A 17,417-nucleotide genomic window follows, 5' to 3' on the forward strand; every position below is an offset into this window, starting at 1 on the left:
GTGACAGTATATTGTAAAAAATTAACATTAGGCCAATTGGGCTACTATTGTATGAGTGGTCTCACTGTAAGCAGTCTCTCACAAGACTTGTTATACAAAAATTATGTAACTTTAATTTCTTTTAGTAAATCAGAAAATAAAAAGTTTAACTAGCCGATTACATACATAGGAAAACAGCCAAAAAAACTAGAAAATAATTACATCATTATCAACCCTAATGGATCCTTTCGGAAAAAAAACCCTAATGGATAAATAATCTTTATGAAGGTGATATTTTACCATTGTCATAATAACTACAGTAAATGATTGTTTTTATATTATAGCTAGTCTCTTGAGAGACGTCTCTTTGAGAGACGATCCTCAAGCCCAGCCCATATATGCTGCCAACTTAATTTAAAAACAAAAAAAAAGAAAAAAAAAATTTTAATCCCAACAGTAGTACGTGAGTTCCAAAAAAAACCATCCATATTCCAATGAACATCATTAACTACTCCTCTTGAAAACCACATTGGTAATTATTATGCAGTAATCTAAAAAAAAACTTCCATATTAGCAACGAAAACTAATATATTCAGATTCAAATATGCTTTCATTTTGAATTCACCCACAATCACATCCATAAACAAAAACCATGGATGCTTTCATGGAAGAATTCGAGCATCTTCTTTTCTCTTCTGTCATTATTGTGTTATATTCACGCATATTTTTTTCTCTTCTGCCATTGTTGTGTCTAACACCAAATCTTTCTCCATTGATATAGTTATTCTACTTATCGTCTCTAAATTTTGCGATATTTTTGATAAGGAAGAAGAAAGACTCATATTTGGTTCTTAATTTTTTTGAAAATAAACTCCTAATTGTTGTTTTATCTTTTAAAATTATTTTCTATAAAAACTATTTGAAATAAAACTCCCAGTTGTTGTTTTGAGGAAGAAGAAGAAAGACATTAAGGATATTGTAAGTAGGCACTAAGGATTGTAAGTAGGCATTAAGCCTAATGATGTAGTTTTAACAATTGATGAACACAATTACGTTGAACATGTTGATGGGAATACAATAGGCACTAAGTGTACTATAAACTAGCATTAAGTCTGATGTAAGTAAGTATTAAGTGTGCTGTAAGTTGGCATTAAGGCGGATGTAAGTTGACATTAAGTTTGAGGTAAGTAGGCAATAAGTGTGTTGTAAGTTGGCATTAGATATGATATAAGTAGGTATTAAGTATGAAACTTAAATATAATATAAATATACATTAAGATGATATAACTAAGTAAATTGTATTGTAAGTTGGCATTAAGTCTCATGTAAGTCTCATGTAAGTAGGCATTAAATGTGGTGTAAGTTGACATTAAGTCTGATTTAAGTTGACATTAAGCCTGGTGTAAGTAGGCAATAAGTGTATTATAAGTTGGCATTAAGTCTCATGTAAGTTGGCATTAAGGCTGATGTAATATGGCATTAAGTCTGATGTAAGTTAACAATTAGCCTGATGTAACTAGGCATTAAGTATACTATAAGTAGGCATTAACGATGATGTAAGTAGACATTAAAACACAAAATCTTTAAAATGTAAAAGGATTTATTATTCACAAAATCCTTGTCATAATGAACCAATTTCACAATTGATTGAATTTGATTCCATAACACCAAACAAACACCCTAATTGTCTGAATCATGAAAGATACATCAAAAAATATACATCATGAAAGACGCGTAACTAGTTTAATCAAAGACTATAAATCAATGTTTACACCGTTCTCAAAACACTACTTCTTTCTTGCCACACACTTCTTTGCCCTGCTTTTCTTCGTTTGTTCCATTTGCTCCTTTTTTTGCTACTCTTTACTTTTTAACAAGCCTGAAAAATCCTATATCATTTCACATCACCAATCTGTGCTAGTGTAAGCCACATTTCTTCTTTACCATTGCACATAAAAAGTTGTGGTTTGATATTGGTTTTTCTAGCTTTTCTCAACCCTGTATACAAAATAAAAAATTACTTAAAATTACATACACAAATTAAATAAATTTAATATTTGGCATTGAATGACAGTATTCTTAATGCCATATTAGATCTGACATAATGCCAAGTTATATCAAACTTATGCTAGCTTATATGTGACCTAATAACCATTTATATCACACTTCATCCCAAATTTTCTTTCCATACACTAAATCCAGAAACTCAGCATCTATCATATATAACCTTTAAAGAACATGACTTAATAGAGAATATATACAAAAACAAAAACGAAAAAAATGAATCAACAAATAACTTGATAGAGAATATGTTAATTACATATTATTAAACAAATAATTACTAGAATAATCATGAAATGTCAAAAATACCCTAAAAAACGGAATAAAAAAATGAATCAACAAATAAATGAATCAAACTTGTTTACTTGTGAACAACGAAGAATAGAGAAGACGAAAAGATGAATAAATTAATCAAACTTGTTGATATAACAAGTAATGGTTTGAAATTTGAGAAAATATGAGAAGAGAAAGCTTGTGGATGTAGAGTACAGGAAGAAGAAAGATGAAGAGGTTAATGAAGGAAAATTAGAATAGATACACAAATAATGAGATGAACTTTTTAAAATTCACAATTTCAGTTTTTAATGAAAACCCAACTTATATTTTTTTAAAAAAAATTAATAAATGGGATGGCCATGAAAGATGGTCTGTTGAGAGACCATCTTTTATGAGAATTTGTGTTTATGTTATACTCATAAGCGATCATTTATTAAAATATAAGTGATTATTCTTATATCATAACTATATAATTAAGTATTGTTTTATTTTACGTTTTAAGTGATTATTTTTGTATGATCAGTGATCATTTTTGTATGATAAATATTGTCACACTAAATACCATAAGTGATCACTTTTTATGTCTAAATGGATCATTTATGCATGACAAGTGACCATTTTTGATGTCTTAATTGATAAAGAATGTGTTAAATATGTTTTGATGTTCAATTGGGAGTAATTACTTTTAAAGCATAAGCAATCAACTTTTATATCATAATCCAAGTGATTATATTATCGGTTACATACTAAATGCTATAAGTGACCGATTTTATCTCCTAAGTGATCATTTTTATATTATAAGTGACCATTTTTATATGATATTTAACATTGTCAAATTAAATATTGTATAAGGGATCGCTTTTATGTATTAAGTACTCCCTCTGTCCTGATAGGATTGAAGTAAAGAGAAAGTGGGTATGTTTTAAGAAAAAGGTGGATAATGGTAATAAATGAAGAGAGAGAATGAATTGTGTAGATGGAATTAAAAGAGAATTAAATGAATGTATGAGATTAAAAGAAAATGGTGGGTCATTGTTCAAATTTAGAAATGATGCAAATTAAGTGGAACGGACTAAAATGGTAAATGATGCAAATTAAATGAGACGGAGAGAGTAATCATTTTCTATGATAAATGATTATTTACAACATCTCAAAGAATTACTTGTAAAATATAAGCATGATTACTTTCAAAGCATAAGTGATCATTTTTACATGAAGAATGATCAGTTTCAAGGTGATAATATTATCATAGTCATACTAAATAATGTAAGTGATGACTTTTATGTCCTAACTCCTAAGTGATCATTTTTATATGATAAGTGAACCAAATTCAATTTGTTCACTCAAACTTGAAGTCCCTTCAACTCAACTTATCAGTAGATGCTAGGATGGGGGGGGGGGGGGGGGGGGGGGGGGGGGCGGCAACACATATGAAAACATAAGTTCAACATCTTCTAGACCAAAGCAACAAAGCTAAATAGTAAGGACCTTTTGATCTTAAAGACTCCAAAACACCAATATGCAGGAATACCTCTTAACCATTCATAGGGACGACTTCCAGGAAAGCACTGAACAAAGAACACGTTAATAGTTCTAGAAGATCAGCAACATCCAACTATCCAACATTAAAAGCTACTATGGACCACTTGCCTCAGGCCCTTATTTAGTTTAACACGTGCTTATTAATTAGATTGCAAAGCAATTTAGTTTTTTTGTCACGAATTTTGTTAGTTGGTAGTTAGCTAGCCAGTTAGTTAGAATATTTAGCTTGGATTGCCAAATCATCAAATCATGGTTCTTAGATCAAGTTAGTTCTATTAATTTTATACCTATGGGGCTTATAAATACACCCTTTTATCCCATTGTGTATTTTGATCTTGATTTTAAAAAACAAAGCCTTAAGGTATTTCAGAAAGTGTTGTGTTTCAAGGGGAAATACATGTATCTATCTCTTAACTTGGGTTGTTGTGTTGTGAGTTCAACAAGATTTTAACTTAGTAAGAATCCATTAAGATTAATGGAGTGAACCTTAGCATTGAGGGCAATAAGGTGAGAGCTTATTGGTAAGTGAAACTAGTTCATGTTATACCCAAGATCGCGTAATCTGATCATGTCCTAGTGGTGTGAAGGGTCCATGAAATACTTAACAATCAACAAATTCAAGATTTGATATTCTTAAAATACAAAGATTCAATGGAACTCAAAGTATAATTGTTCTTAAAACCAACCTAATTTACCTTCAAGAGAATCGAAATATCCATATCTATGCTTTTAGTGAACAAGATTTGATGAAACTAAAGAAACAAGTTCGACTTTTTAAAGAGAGATAGAGCAGATTTTAAGGAAAGAAGTAAGAACTTAGAACAATGAAGAAAATGTGCTCAGCAACAGAAGACCTTAAAAAAAAAAAAAAAAAAAAAAAAAAAACGTTTAAATGACAAATCCAAGAACTCAGAACATGGGATCAACTGTGAAGTCTCCATAATTTATTATTCCTAAATCACACATAATAATGGAGTACAATGTTGGAAAGTCTTAGGAAGTCTCTAAAATTTACTCTTACAGAGAGAATGAATTAATTAATGGGATATATAAATGCGTCGTTAGGGATGTGAGGGAGAGAGAATATGAGTGAAATAAATGGGTTAATTGATGGAGGAAGAAATTTATATACAAATTCTTACTTGAGATGGTCTTTCTGAAAGGTGCGTCTCAAATGGGTAGGCTTATTATTACTAAAAAAAACAACTAAAAAAAAAAACTTGAATTGTGTAACCATTTTGGAGTTAGTGTTATAACTGATCCAAGTATACTTGGATCAAGTCTTCAAACAACACATTCAAGGACAAAAGCACCAGTAGCTGTTTGTAGCACAAACTCAGTAAGTACAGCAAGTTCAGAATAGGCTGCATATCAGTGTGTGCATTGGTGCAGATCTGAACAAGTAGCAGTTCAACAATTAAGCAAGTGCATCAACATTCACTTTCAGATGAGCAGCAACTCAAGTGTTCAATATAACCGCCGACAGCAAATCAATAAGATCAGAAGGCATGTGTTCTGTGCAACAGGCAACATTCTGTACTCAGCAACAGAACAAAAAGTGTGCTCAGTGTGCAAAGGTGCAGATCAAAGCACAACAACATATGTGTAGATCAGAATGCAGCAAGCAGCAGCACATGCGCAGATGGATAGAATCAGAACAGATTTTGTTCATTAAACAGAAGCAGCTCAATTGACTACAATCTGATCAATAGTGTGCAGACCCGATCAGTATATGTGTGTATGTTTTGTAATCAACAAAGACATCGACATCTTGATTAGGAAAATAAATGTATTAGTTGTTCCTTTATTTTGTTGTTAAGTTGGTCAGCGAAGTAGTTAGAAGGGTTAAAAGCCCTAATGTGATGTGCATGTGCTTAGTTTTACATGTTTCCCTATATAAGCAGACATAATGCATTATAAACAGAACTTTTGATGAATAAAAATTTGGCCTAGAATCAAGAAGGGGTGTTCTCTTCAAGGGGAAATTCAGGTTGTAATTCGTATCCTATCTTTTTTCTTTGTGAGTGAAGCAAAGAAATATTATAACAAGATCCATGAAGATTAAGGTGAGTGAAGGCTTAATTGAGATTGTGGGGATAAGGGCTTCTTGGTGAGAGAAATCAAGTGAGTTTTTATCCAAGATAAACATTTTTTTATCATATCTTTTTTTTCAGTTTTCATTTGTTTGAAGGGTCCAATCTTAATTCCGTAAACAAACAAGTTTGGCCAAATCTTTGCTGCCACACTCGCATTAGATTGGTATTAGAGCTTGGCTGCAGAAAAAGGCCAAGAACAACACAAAAGAACAACACAAAAGAACAACACTACTTGCACAACCACATAAACAGTATGGTCTAAGCGTGTACCTTTAAGCGCTGTAAACAAATGATGTTCAAGCACGACAAAAATTTCACCCTCTTATGAATCGAGGTCCTAAATAACATACACACAAAACGATCACGTATTAGAACGTGTTTACACATTTAATCCATTCCATACTACCAAGATATTACTAAGACTTGATAATTTTAAATGTTTTCATTGAATTTCCAATAGTTCCAAACTTTAAATCTTAACCAGAAATTTAAATGGCCATTTCGGATAGTTTAGAAAATCAAATGAAAAATCCGACTTCACCACTGCGTCCGGAACGCATCAATTACCTTGGGTACCAAATTTCATAATTTCTAACATCTAATTACTATTTTTAATTATTTTAAGCGTTTAACGAGTTTTTAACACATCGGGTACATAAAACAACGAAACACGCCCAACATTTTCAGATCGGCCGCCAATGCCGAGACAGCAGCTGTTGTCCGAAATTTCCTATTATTTTATTATTATTATTATTAGTATTATTATTATTATTATTATTATTATTATTATTATTATTATTATTATTATATATATATATATATATATATTTTATATATATATATATATATATATATATATATATATATATATATATATATATATATATATATATATATATATATATATATATATATATATATATATATATATATATATATATATATATATATATATATATATATATATATATATATATACATTATTCAAATTATTAAACCCTTTTAGTCTCATGACCAAAATAAATCTAACAAGACCAAATTAATAACTACTAAGATAAAACAAACAAGACAAGTTTTCTATCACACAACCACTTGATATTTCCACACATATATTAATACACAAAACCCCATCATCAAAGCATAAAAGCCATCAAATAAAAAAAAAAAAAAACCATGCCCATCCACAAGATTCTTCAAAAAAACTTAAAATTTCATAAATTATGATAAATTAATTAAATACTTAATTCTCTTAACAAATTAAAATTTTGTAGAGAATCATAAAACTAAATCACCCTTTTGAATCAAGACATATATATAAACACAATCCGTCAAGCAAATCAAATTTTGCTATAGGATTTAATATTTATAAACTCTTGGATGACTACATTACTTGATCCATACCATTTAAATTTCTTCTAACAAATTGAAATTTAGTCAGAGAAATGTAGATCGTAAAAGAAATTTATTTAAATATCAATATAATCTTAATTCTTATAACAAATTTAAACTTTGTTAAAGAATATAAATCAAGAGAGGTTTTTTTTTTTTTTTTTTTTTTTTTTTTTTTTTTTTTTTTTTAAAAGAAACATAACTTAATGCTTTTAACAAATTAAAAATTTATTAGAGAAAATTATAAAAAAATAAAAATAAAAAAAAATAAAAAAAAACTCAATCCTCTTAAAAGTCATAGGATATCATCATACATAGGCATGGCCACGGGGCGGGTTACCCGGAACCGAACCGGTCCCGAACCGCTTGGAACCGGAACCGTTTGCGACAGGTTCCGAACCGCCCCGAACCGCGAAACCGTGAAACCGCCGGAAAAAAAGTTGCCGGAACCGTGAAACCGCCGGAAAAAATCGTTGTGAACCGGGAAAAAAAACCGCGAATTGGAACCGGAACCGGTCCAGCGGTTCCAGAGAACCGGAACCGGAACCGGTCCCGGTTGAACCGGCTCAACGGTTCCATGGACCCGGAACCGGAACCGGAACCGGGACCGGTCCGGGTGAACCGGCTCAACGGTTCCATGGAACCGGAACCGGTCAAACTAGCCGTTTTATTACCGTTTTCTAGCCGTTGGAATTTCCCCTATAAATAATTATCAATTTCAATCATTTTCATTCACAACTCATCTCTTCTCCTACTCTCTCTACTTACTCTCTCTACTTAATTCTTTAATTACGCAATTATTCTCTTAATTAAATAATTAGTCTTTTAATTATTTCTTAATTTAGTTAGTTACATAATTAATTATTTATTTATTTCTTAATTCTATATTTCTATTATTACTTCAATATTATCAATCATGTCTTCATTTTTGAAAAAAGCCACAAAAAAAGTTACTAAAGTGGCAAAATCATTGGGAGGTTCCAGTTCGTCCAAAAGAAAGGCCACTTCTACTCCGTCGGTATCAACAACACCCTCCATTAGTAATTATAATTATGAACATAATTATCCGGAAGGGTACGACCCGGAGTTACATAATTATGCAGAAGAAATGGAAAGAGAAATACAAATTGATGAAGAAGAAGAACAAGAAGAGGAACCAACGACCCCAATTGGGATAAATATATCTCGACAGTCATCAACAAGATCACATGAAGAACAAGGAGAACAACAACAACAAAGACAAGCTCGTGGTAAACGAGTCAATTTCCAAACCATCGGTTAGTTTTATAATTTTATTCTTCAAATTAATTAAACTTTAAATTATTTATTTATTTAAATATAGTTTTATAATTTTAAATTATTTATTTAGATGAAGATGAACCAGTAAGACAACCTTTTCCGGCAATGCCACCTCCTAGTGGTAGAGCTGTTTCACATGTGTGGTCGTATTTCACAAAAGAACCAACCGAGAATCCAGATATGTTCCTATGCACTTGTCAAATTTGTGAAAGTCAAGGAGTAAAGCCCTTAGTTTCATACAATTTCGCCAGAGGTAAATACTTTTTAAGTTTTTTATACATACATAATACATTCATACATTATATATTCATATTTTATAAACATTTATTTATTGTGTTTTGTGAATACGTGTTAGGTGGTGGAACGGGATCTTTTAACAAACATTTGGCAAAGAAGCATGGAATCACAAAAGAAACTCATGCATCAAGCGGCAGCGGGACCACAAGTGGAAGCCGACAGACACAATGGGACATTCCCAACACAGGTATGCCTTTTAGATATAATCGTAATGACATGATTGATGAATTTTCTAGGTATGTAATTTGCGATGAATTGCCTTTTAACCACGGTGAAAGTAGGGCATATGAGCGTCTCACTAGACAACAATTGCAACCACAATTTAGAGCAATCCCTAGGAACACTCTTAAAAGACGAACAATTAAATTATACGAATCAATGCGCTATTTGAAATGTTTAAATCGTTTAATGGTAGGGTTAGCATAACAACTGACATATGGTCTGCTCCCCCACATTTAGAATCTTATATGTGTGTAACAGCACACTGGATAGATCGAAATTGGATTATTCAAAAAAGAATAATTGCTTTTGAGACTATGCCAGAAAGACACACCGGCGAAAACATAAAATATAGATTAATAGAGATATGTAGGGAATGGAACTTATTAGATAAAATATTTTGTTGTTCAACAGATAATGCAACCGCAAACATAAAATGTATAGAACTTTTATTTAACGAACCCGCCTTTAGTTTAATCCTTGGGGGTAGCTTATTACACATACGTTGTTGTGCGCACATAGTTAACTTATCTTGTCAAGTAGGTGTAAAACAATTAAGTGAATTATTAGAACCAATTAGGGATATAGTAAAATGGCTTAGGATCGGAAAGATTAAAAGAAGATATAAACAATTATGTGACCAATACCAACTTAAAAAAGTGTATTGGTCATTAGATACTCCTACACGTTGGGGGTCAACGAACGATTTATTAAGAAAGGCGATTGCTTATCGCCCAGTAATAACACAACTATATAGTGAGTGTACAGATAGTTTCATAGCTGATGAAACTTGGGAATTAGCAATAGGTGTACATAACATATTAGAAGCGTATGACCACGCGACTAAGATTTTTTCTTATGTTTATGAACCGAACGTTCACTTAGTAATAAGTGAATGTATTACTATTTTTTATCACCTGCTTAAACATACACAAGAAGATACTAACCCACAATTAAGGCCGATTCTTGCTGAAATGATGGAAAAATGGAAATCATATTTTACCGATTTTCCTTACATTTATGGAATCGCAACCATTTTGGACCCACGTTTTAAAACCGAGGTCCTAACCAAAGTAATAGGATTTTATTATCAAGCGTTAGATCGCCCGTCTTCCGATGTAGCTTATTATGTCGGAACATGTAAAAAATATTTAGCTGAACTGTATGAATTTTACGCTAGTGTATATAACCTGAAACGCGATATGTCTAGGCGTGCTAGCGTTTCGGCTCGTCCCTCTTTCTATAATTCAGTAATTGCTAACATAATGACGCAAGATGATAGTTTTGTAGGATCTTCTTCTTCCTCGACCACATTTTTAGAACTAGATAGTTATCTAAAACACCACTTTGAAATAGACCCAAGTGTCTATAATATTTTGGAGTGGTGGAAAGAAAAATCTTTTAAATTTCCCATTTTATCGAGAATTGCAAAGGATATCCTTGCAATTCCCGCGTCCACTATTGCGTCGGAGTCTGCTTTTAGTGCAGGTAGAAGAGTTCTGGATGAAAAGCGATCTCGTCTTGCTCCACATAGTATTCAAATATGTGTTTGCAAGAAAGATTGGGACCAAGCGGAGATACGAACACAAGGACTAAGGAACGATGATGATCAAGACGACGATGATGATCCATGGATGATGATGGATACAACTTCATCATCGTCAGGAGGAGAGTCAGCGGAAGCATCTAATCAATATCAACCACATGATGATGACGAAGACGAATAGGATCAATCCGACAAGCGACAACGATGAATCAACACTCAACAACTATAAATAAAAGGTATGACAAAGAACTACGTGGGCTTTGATTCCTTCGGGATACGTAGGCAGCTTAGTATTCATTTGGGTACTAGGTTCAAGTCCATTTTCTCCCTCTTTTTTTATTAATCATCTTTATCGACATTATCATTGATTCGTTTCTTATTAATTAATTTTTTTCCATTCATTTTAGTAAATATTTCAATAACGATGACAACTTGACATGCAATGAATTTCGCTAATAATCAAGTAATCATCAAAGGTACGTCCGCGATATTATAGTATTTTTTTATTATACAAAAATTTAAAGAAAAAATTAAAATGGAACCGATGGTCCGACCCGCCCGTCCCGTGAGTTGGAACCGCCGGAACCGCCTCATGAACCGCTAAGGAACCGTTTGGAACCGCCCGGAACCGGAACCGGAACCGGAACCGTTCGCGACAGGTTCCAAATGGAACCGGAACCGGGTGGAACCGGAACGGAACCGGACCAACCCGGACCGTGGCCATGCCTAATCATACATAAAATGTAATTCATCTTATAAATCTTATATATAAAATCAATAATTAACAATTCAACTAAACTTATCCTTTTCATCAAAAGATTGGATGGAACAACAAAAACAAATAAATTTCATCATAGAAAATTTTATAAATAAAATTTATAAATAAAATTTATAAATAACAACCCAACTTTATAAATTAAATCTTTGTTTTAATCTAACTTACCATTTGATTAAAAGGTTATATTGAACACCCACTCAAACAACAAAAGAACCTTAAATTTATTTTTTTTTAAATGTAGCCGAATGAAGGAGCAAGAAGAGAAAATTTTTCTGATTTTTTTCTCACTTGCAAATGATAGGAATGATGAAAGAAATTGAATAAAAAGGCAATTAAAAGAAATCAATTAATTGTGCCATAATGCACACTTATGAGAGGAGTTACAAAACTCCTCCCTTACTCCCTCCAACCAGCCACCCTTTTCCATTCCCACTAATATTTTATTATTATTATTATTATTATTATTATTATTATTATTATTATTATTACTATTATTTAAAACAGAAAAGAAACGCTACGTGATAACAACGTACGCGGTAAAACACGTTACCGTTAAAACTTAACTTACTTTATTTCTTGTAATTATCTATGTAAAATAATTTAATTTAATAATATCTATTTATTTACTTTATTTTTAAAACCCGATAAAATATGGGGTTACAATTTTGCTCTCATCTTTCACCAAATTATCAATAACTATCCTATATTCATCAAACTACATCATTTTAATCACTTTTTCATACGTTTTGTTGGTTTCTTAAATGACCCATTTCATGTTTGTTTTACAAAGTACTGGAGAGTCTCATTTGTATTTATCTTCTGTATTTGCTTCGTTTCTCCTTCGTTTTTTAGTCTTTTTCATTGTTTCTTTTTTTTTTTTCACATTGGTTCATTATTAGTTTAGTTTTTCGTGGGTCTTCTTGTTTAGTCATTGGAGTGGTGGAGAAAACGATGCACAAGTGGTTTTGACCAAAGGTCACAGAAACAGTTCAGACTGTATGTGTGTAGTAAATTTTGATTTGTGATTAAACCACACGATATTTTTGAGTAAATTCAATTTTGGGTGTTTGTAGACATCTTGGAGTTGTCACCAAGTTTCATCAAACTTGGAGTTGGTTTGATTGGGTTCACACAAAAATATAGGTGCATACAGTAGTTTTGAAATTTGTTCAGATTTGATATCTATTTTCTAATTTCTTTTTTTGTGCACAAATGTTTCCAAACTTTTTTTCTTTTTTTTTCTTTCTTTCTCCCCCTTTTCCTTACTTTCACACTTTGTTTTTGAGAGATTCTTGCGTCTTAGAATATGGAGTCATCAAAAGTGAACATGAACATACATAAATCATTGGATAAACTAGATTTTGCCATAGAAAAACTTCAACTAGCATCATTGATTGTGGAGGAGGAAAGGCTTGAGAGGTTGAAAGTGGACTGTGTACGATGTATGGATTGGGCTCAATGGTATCTTTGTCTTAAAAAATTTGTGTATGTTAGGAGTCAAAAGCAAAGCTTAAAGAGGAAGCTTGATCTTCATCAAGAAAAGCTGAGATTTCAACAAAGATTGCAAGAGCACATGGGGATTCTAAATTGGTTATTGTTCATGAGTATAATCCTGATATTAATCCGGATATGATTAGATTTGAGATCATTTCAAAGCACATTGAGTCACAAATTCAGATCACACCATTGGTTCCTTCTGATGACCTTAAAGAATCAAGAAATGAAGGAGTTCTTGAAACATCTTTTGCTGAGGTTGTTGATCATAGTGAAGTTGTTGAGACAAACAATGTTGAGGATGTTGGTTCTTTGTTGCAGCCTTTGAAAGTGGCGAGTTCTCCTTCAAGTTTGAGGGCTAGTTTACATGTTGTGTAAGCTAGGAAAGAAAAGTTTGTTCACATAGATCTTGTGGTTAAACATATCAGTGTGTGCATTGGTACAGATTTGAACCAGTAATAGTTCAGCAATTAAGCAAGTGCAACAACATTCACTTTCATATGATCAGCAACTCAAGTGTTCAATATAGCCACTAGCAGCAAATCAATAAGATCAGAAGGCACGTGTTCTGTGCAACAGGCAACATTCTGAACTCAACAACAGAATAACAAGTGTGCAGAGCTGCAGATCAAAAGTACAGCAGCATATATGTAGATCAGAATGCAGCCAGCAGCAGCATGTGCACAGATGGCCAGAATCAGATCAGATTCCGTTCATTACACAGAAGCAGTTCAATTGATTGTAACCTGATCAATAGTGTGCAGACCTGATCGTATGTGTGTGTATGTTTTGTAATCAACAAAGACAACGACATCTTGATTAAGGAAAAGATGTATTAGTTGTTCCTTTATTTTGTTGTTAAGTGTTTTTTTTAGCAAAGTAGCATGTGATGCGCATGTGCTTAGTTTTACATGTTTCCCTATATAAGAAGACATAATGCATTGTAAACAGAACTTTTGATGAACAAAAATTTGGCTTCTAAGAAATTAGAATCAAGAAGGGGTGTTCTCTTCAAGGGGAAATTTATGTTGTATTTCCTATCCTATCTTCTTTGTTTGTGAGTGAAGCAAAGAAAGATTATAGCAAGATCCCATGAAGATTAAGGTGAGTGAAGACTTAATTGAGAGTGTGGGGATAAGGGCTTCTTGGTGAGTGAAATCAAGTGAGTTTTTATCCAAGATCAACATTGTTTGATCATATCTTTTTTTCAGTTTTCATTTGTTTGGAAGGTCCAATCTTAACTTCACAAACAGACAAGTTTGGCCTAATCTTTGGTGCCATACTCGCATCAATAATCTTTTGAAGCTGGTATTTTAACCTATTAGAGTTGGTATTTTAACCTATTAAATTGTTATTTTAACCTTAAGTTGTTAACCTTTTGAAGTTGGTAATATAACCTATTAAAGTTAACATTTGAACCTAACAAAAGGTGGTGTTTAATCTGTTGAAGTTGGTGTGTTAACCCGTTTGCGTTAGTTTTTAAGTTTGTCTTTTTTTAATTTTTAGACTAGGCTTAAAGAGCCGTCTCTTATAAAGATGGTCTCTGAGTAGAATTGATCTAATTTATAAGGTTGGGTAGATTAATTTCGTAAATTAAACAGTGTTGGGAAGACATAAATAGGCAGGAAATAGTAAGGGGGCGTTTGGTTGGGGTTAATAAACAAAGGGAAAGGGAATGGGTAGACCCGATTTCCTTTGTTGTTGTTTGTTTGCCACTCACTATCATACCCTTTCCCCATTTTTAGTTTTGGGATTACCCATAATAAGGGCTTCCTCATTCTCCAACCCCCCCGTACCTTTCCCATTCCATTCCCCCTGCATTACCCTCTCCTCTCAAACCCTACACACAGTCGTCCGCCTCCTCCCTCAAGTTTTCCTCTCTTCCTCACGACGGCTGGCCGCCATTGTTCGTAGCTTTCTTCGCCTCAATCTCGACTTTCCTGCCGCCATTGTCAAATGTAAGTTATTCTTCTATTATTGCTGATTTCATTCGACTTCAGTGGCCATCTCAATCTCTTTTCTCTTCTAATACTGTCGCCATCGTTCGACTTCAGTGGCCATTTCATTCATTATTCTCCATTGGACTGCTTTGTTCGAGTTCCTACGAGTGCTGCTTCATCTTCATCTCAAACCCACGATTCAGTTGGACTACTTTGTTTGTTCATTCAATTTGATTGCTTCAATTCGCAGGTAAACCCACTGCTTTGCTTTCCTTATTTATCAAATTCTTGTTTGTTCATTTCGATTAGCCAATTTCTTGTTGCTTATTTTCTTGCTGCTGCTATTTGATTGTTGCTTCAAAGAAAGGGTAATTTTGTGGGTATATTGCTTGTAACTGTTGGGTAGTTTATGGATTTAGTAAGTGTTGGGTAATTTTATGGGTATATTTCCATTTTGTTATTGATGTTCTTGATGTTCTTGATGGAGTATAATGTGAGGGCTGTTGATGGAGTATCTTGCTGCCATTTTGTTATGGGTATATTGCTTGATGTTCTGGGCAGCTTCATGGAGCAATTCCATGTTTAGAATAAGGTGCTTTGTAATCTCTGTAATTGAGTTTTGTTGCTTGATTGTATTTTTGATGGGTAAATATCGCCTTTTTGCCTTTTCTGAGTTGTTCTACATAGTTCTTATTGATGTTCTTATTGATGTTCATTTCTACAGAAAATGGCTAGCATTGGTACTTCTTTGAAAAGGAAGAGAAATTGAGACTGTATTCTGTTCATAATTACTATGATTAATTGTGTTGTGTTGCTACATTTGATGTTGTACTCGATGAGAAAAACTATATACGATTCCCATTATCTTAAGCTTGATAAAAAAAAACTAGGAGAAAAATGAGATTGCACAACTTGAATAGAATGATTAGAGAAAGTGACACTTTGTGTAGGAACTATCTTCGTATAAATCGATACACATTTGGTGTACTTTTAGAGATGGTTAGAGATATTGGTGGATTAAATGAAACAAGAAACACATGTTTGGAAGAGATGGTTGCGGGTTTCTTATACACATTAGCTCACCATAAGAAAAATAGAATGATGGGTGCACATTTTTATAGAAGTGGTGAAACTATTAGTAGACAATTTCATGCTTGTTTGTTAGCAATCTTAAAGTTACATGCTATTCTTCTTAAGAAACGAACACCGATACAAGAGGATTGCAACGATGAAAGATGGAAATATTTCAAGGTAAATAAAAACCAACACTTTAATTTGAGATAAAATAGAGAGACTATTACATAATTTAAAGTGATATTGTTTGTTTTGTAGAACTCATTAGGTGCCCTTGATGGTACAATGATTCTAGTGAATGTTTTTTGTGATGATCGATCCAAATATCGGACTAGAAAAGGTACCCTTGCTATGAATGTATTAGGAGTATGTTCACCCGAGATGGAATTTATATATGTCTTACCTGGTTGGGAGGGGTCAGCACACGATGGTCGGATTCTTCGAGATGCTATTTCTAGGCGTAATGGGTTAAAAGTTCCAAAAGGTAATTTGATTGACGTAATAGATTTTATTTGAGATTAACTTGGTAAGAGAGTAATATTTTTTTTTTAATTTTTCAAGGTTGTTATTATCTATGTGATGGAGGATATACTAATGGAGAAGGATTCCTTGCACCCTATAGAGGGCATCTTTATCATCTTAGAGAATGGAATAATGGCCCTCGACAACCTCAAACCGCCGAAGAATATTTCAACTTAAGGCATGCAAAAGCTAGAAATGTGATTGAGAGATGCTTTGGATTACTCAAGGGAAGATGGGGGATTCTTAGAAGTCCTTCTTGGTTTAGTTTACAAACACATGGTGAATTGTACTTGCTTGTGCTTTATTACATAATTTGGTAAAGAGATACATTCTTGCAGAATTTGATGATGAGGACTTGTTTGAGGAAAATGATAGTGATGATAATGATGGTGATGATAATGAGGAAGATGATGTGGACTACATAACCTCCATTGTTGTAACCGATCCGTGGACGAATTTTCGAAATACAATGGCCCAATATATGTTCAATGATTGGAGGGCTAGACACCGCAGACTTACTTTGTGATGTTATTCCTTTTTATTTAAAACCTCCATTTCTTGTATGTTTATTTCATGCTTGAATATTTCTTGTATTGAATATTTCTTTGTTTACTTGTATTGAATATTTCTTGGTTCATTCCTTTTTTATAGACATGCAATTTTGTTTACTATGATCAGTATGGTTCAATTTTGTTTACTTGTATTGAATGTTATAGAGGATGGATGAAAGTAGTGCTAGTGGAGGTGGAAGGGGAAAAAACAAACAATTTTGGATTGCCCAAGAAGATAAGGCTCTTATGGAAGCATTGTCAGAGTTAGCTGTTGATCCTCACTGGAGGTGTGAAAATGGATTTAGAAGCGGCTACATGGTTCGCTTAGAGGAGCTCATAGGTAAGGCTCTTCCT

Source organism: Amaranthus tricolor, chromosome 3, assembly GCF_026212465.1.
Source record: "Amaranthus tricolor cultivar Red isolate AtriRed21 chromosome 3, ASM2621246v1, whole genome shotgun sequence".
In the NCBI taxonomy this organism is placed as follows: Eukaryota; Viridiplantae; Streptophyta; class Magnoliopsida; order Caryophyllales; family Amaranthaceae; genus Amaranthus; species Amaranthus tricolor.